Source organism: Priapulus caudatus, unplaced genomic scaffold, assembly GCF_000485595.1.
Source record: "Priapulus caudatus unplaced genomic scaffold, Priapulus_caudatus-5.0.1 Scaffold177, whole genome shotgun sequence".
NCBI classification, from domain to species: Eukaryota; Metazoa; Priapulida; class Priapulimorpha; order Priapulimorphida; family Priapulidae; genus Priapulus; species Priapulus caudatus.
The window spans coordinates 422,837-427,113 of NW_014577238.1; the positions used below are offsets into that span (position 1 = coordinate 422,837).

General features: G+C 44.5%; 1 long non-coding RNA gene across 1 annotated transcript; it reads left to right on the forward strand.

Annotated features, from left to right (window-relative positions):
* Window positions 1–1,003: 1,003 nt before the first annotated feature.
* On the forward strand, window positions 1,004–1,683 carry LOC106806748. Its single transcript, XR_001393582.1, has 3 exons — window positions 1,004–1,071; window positions 1,312–1,367; window positions 1,591–1,683. It is a non-coding gene; the product is annotated as an uncharacterized LOC106806748 (long non-coding RNA).
* Window positions 1,684–4,277: the final 2,594 nt, after the last annotated feature.

Below are 4,277 nucleotides of genomic sequence, written 5' to 3' on the forward strand. Positions count from 1 at the left end.
TCTACCGTACTCTCTCTCTCTCTCTCTCTCTCTCTCTCTCTCTCTCTCTCTCTCTCTCTCTCTCTCTCTCTCTCTCTCTCTCTCTCTCTCTCTCTCTCTCTCTCTCTCTCTCTCTCTCTCTCTCTCTCTCTCTCTCTCTCTCTGTGGCACGGGGAACGCTTGCAGACAGCACGAAATAATCTGGCACTCCACGGGTGAATTGGAGCAGGCTTGCAGGCGAAAGACATGATACGGGGTGTGGCCGACATGAAATACTTGTTTATCACACGGAATGCCAGATTTGACACGAAACACTTGCTGCTCGAGATAGCACGGAACGATCAACATGACATGAAATGTTTGCCGACAACACAGAACACTCGAGGTGATGCGAAATGCTTGCAGACAACACAGAATCCTTGTAGATGACACAGAATGCCTGTAAACAACACGGAATCCTTGTAGAAAACACGGAATGCTTGAAGTGACGTGGAATGCTTGGAGACAGTGCTGAACACTTACAGATGGCACGGATGAAGTTTCTGCTGTGGATCGGGAAGTCTGGCGATGCTGCGGAGATGGAATAGGCAATACAGCATGCGGTCGACCGATGTGGTTCACCCCCGGCTATTTCACTCACGCAGCCACTGCCTCGAGTCACCAACAGCGTCAGCGATATTGTTTGCCTTTCTATATTAATATCGCTAGACGGATGTGCAGATGGAGACATGAGATAGAGGGGGACATGGAAGGAGGGTCGATTCCCCGCAACACTGACTCTATGAGATTGTAAATTTGTATATACATTTTTATGGAATGGTTTCAGATGTGTGTGTGTGCGTGTGCGTGTGCGTGTGCGTGTGCGTGTGCGTGTGCGTGTGTGCGTGTGTGAGCTAGAATAAATAAAGACAAGAAAAAGACAAAGGAAGGAATTAAGTAGACAGGAGGAAAGGCAGTCTAGCATTTAATTTTTGGTAACATTAATCTTGAGAAATAGAGGTCGCTAGTAGCTAGTATGACGTGAACCTATATATACCGGCTGATTGCACCTACTCTGGTCGTTTTCCCGCCAACTCACCGGATGCGCCTCTTGTAAGTATACATACGCGCGATAACATCACTTACTACGTCAATACTGTTAGATTAAGATTTTACAAGATATAGATTGAAAATGAAATACAACTCTTTGTTCTTTCTCTGTAAACGATTGTTCGATTAAGATTGTACAAGATTATTATATTAAGTTAAATATATAAATGTTTCAGACGTTTTTCGTTAACCTGTTTGCTTCAATTCGTCAATTGTTCGTCGTCGTCTTTTTCTTGTTTTCAGTATGGGCAGTCATCGACGTGGTAGTTAATTGGTGCACGATGGAGTTGCAATTTCAGGTAAGAACATCACACTACTTTGCGAGTATTAATTGTGGAAGGTTGAAAATGAAAAACGAATCTATATTATTTCTTTGTAAACGCTTGTTCTATGTAAGATTTTACAAGATACAGAGGGTTAAATATATAACTACTCCAGAAGTTATCGTTTTTAGTTAATCTATGTTTGCTTCAATTCAGAAATTTTGTCAATTGTTTGTCGTCGCATTTTTATTGTTTTCAGTACATCATGGGGCCGTACATCATTCAGTAGGTACATCATTCATTCATTACGGACAGTCACCGATGCGATAGTTCATGGAGTTTCAATTGAAGGTAAACATTTTACACAAATTTACGAGTATTAATTGTAAAGCATTCGAGTAGTAAGTAGCTTGAAAAGGAAATGGAAATCTCTATTCTTTCTTCATAAACGCCCGGGCGTGAAGGGGTTAGGTACCGTTTAGTAAAAACTACCGTGTCGTGTAGTTTATACTAAATTCGAACTAAATTGTAAAGTGTAAGTTGTAAAGTACAGTTTTTAAAACGTATCTGGTGATCAATGGCTGCCCGAGAAGTTCTACGTCACCTTCACAACATGAGTAGGTAACTCGAGAAAATCACGTGATAAAAATGGCTTTATTCGATACCTGTAGTACACTCGAATTATTAAAGACCGGATATAAAACACTTACGCAGACGCACGTACACGCGAAAGCACGCACGAACACACACACGCGCGCGCGCACGTACATGCACGCACGGACGCACACACACACGCACACACACGCACACACACGCACGCGCACGCACACACACACGCACACACACGTACACACGTACACACGCGCGCACACACACGCACACATACATACACACCCACACGCACGCACACACACGCACACATATATACACACACACGCACACACACACACACACACACACACACACACACACACACACCACATGCCAACACAGCGCGCGCGCAGCGCAGCATGAGCGCGAGCGTTTGATTCGTTTAGTCTGCGGTTAATTAAGGGAACTGTTTTTCTCCAATATGCAAAATTATGGCAGACACTGGAAACTTTGCCCCGTTTAGAGAATATAACTGCCTCAAACGTTGTTTTCAATGCCAGAGACGTGACGTAGGAAGGAAAATGGCGCCAGCCTAAAATTACAAGTTTAAGTAAGGTTAATTGTGATGTAGTTCGAATATTAATGTCTATACAATGGATTCAGTACTTAATGGGACAGAAATTACGCTACATTGTGTTCCAAATGCAGACGTGATTTTTTTCTTGTGCCTCGCAGTTGTTCATTTACAGTGTCAAGTATAGAGAGAAAAAGTGTTAACGGGAGTTCCTACAACCTTGATTACAGCTCACTTCACAACACGCAGTGTGGTAACTCGATGATAAAACAACGGATGATGAAGAATGGCTTCATTCTATACAGTACACTCGATTATTAAAGTCCGGAGATAAACCTTATGCAGACGCACGGCAGCACGCTTAAAGAAAGCCAGCACGAAAAGAAAGACACACGAACACACACAGCACAACACACACAGCACACACATACACACACACACACAACACACACACACACACACACACGACGGCACGGACGCACGCACCACACACACACGGGGGGGGACCATGCGCGCGCAGGCCGCGCACGGACACACACACAGCACGCAACGCACAACGCACACGCACGACGCACCCGCACACGCACACGGCACACGTCACACGCAGCACGGCACGCGCGACGCGCATAACGCGCACACGCGCAGCACACATACACGCGACACATACACATAGGCACACACACACGAATCCACACACACCAACCACACACAACACACACATGAGCATGAAACGCATCTCTCGCAGATGCGCCAGCGACGCAGCGCACAGCTCATGCAAGCACATAACAACATGCAAAGAAGGCACGCAGTCACACAGCTTGGCAAACGGCACACACGAGCACACAAACGCGGCGCATATCGCACACGCGACACGAAGCATGTTTCGAATCGCGCAAGTTAACGCGTACTGTTCATTGTGTCTCTTATATGAGTATTTGCAGACAGGGGGAAGCAGCAGTATTTGAGGGGGGCGGGCTTTCCCCAGTATTATGTAGGCCTCCTGCGTTTTTGTCATGACCATGACTCGGGGGTGGGGGGAGGGTAGAAGAAGTGACTACTGTCCCTAAATTTTTGATGATAAAACTATATATACATACTGATTAAATGTCATATAGAAAAATGGTGCAAGTTGATGGCAAGTAAATTCGTGTAAATGTTAATATAAATATCGATAAATACGCAGTAATATAATAGAGGGTAAATTAACCGCTTCAGGCTTTAATTCTAGCCTACATGGCGTTTATTTGTTCTTGAACCGTTTATGTATCACCGTTGTCACAGCGGAATTTGCTTCGGGCTTCAATAACTTGTTCAAGTTACGCGCACCGGGTTATTCACTTAATATGTCAGTGTGTCAAGGTCATGTGTAACTCGATTCGTTTATCCTCCCCTCACCCCCACATGTTCAGGTCACGAAAGGATCTGCTAAGGAGAACAATCATGGGTGGGAAGGTGGCTCTGCTTTTGATTTTATAGTCAGGATTCCAGCGAAGAAGAAAGCAGTAGCATTTTAATCTTTGGCTAAAATAATTTTTTTTTTCAACCAACAAAATTAGTAATAAAATGTATTATATCACCATTTTGATCCTTCACACCCCGCTTACGTACGTGGCGCACGCAGTTTATAAATCGTGAATAAATTCAACGATAGTTTTGATCGTTGTTCAGGGTCTGCGGTTAGCTAGGCGTACTGGTTCATATGTGTCGTCAGTTCTATGAGATTTGCATACAGGGGGAGCCTTCGTTTTTTGTAATGAAGCATTGACTCGGGGGGGGGGGTG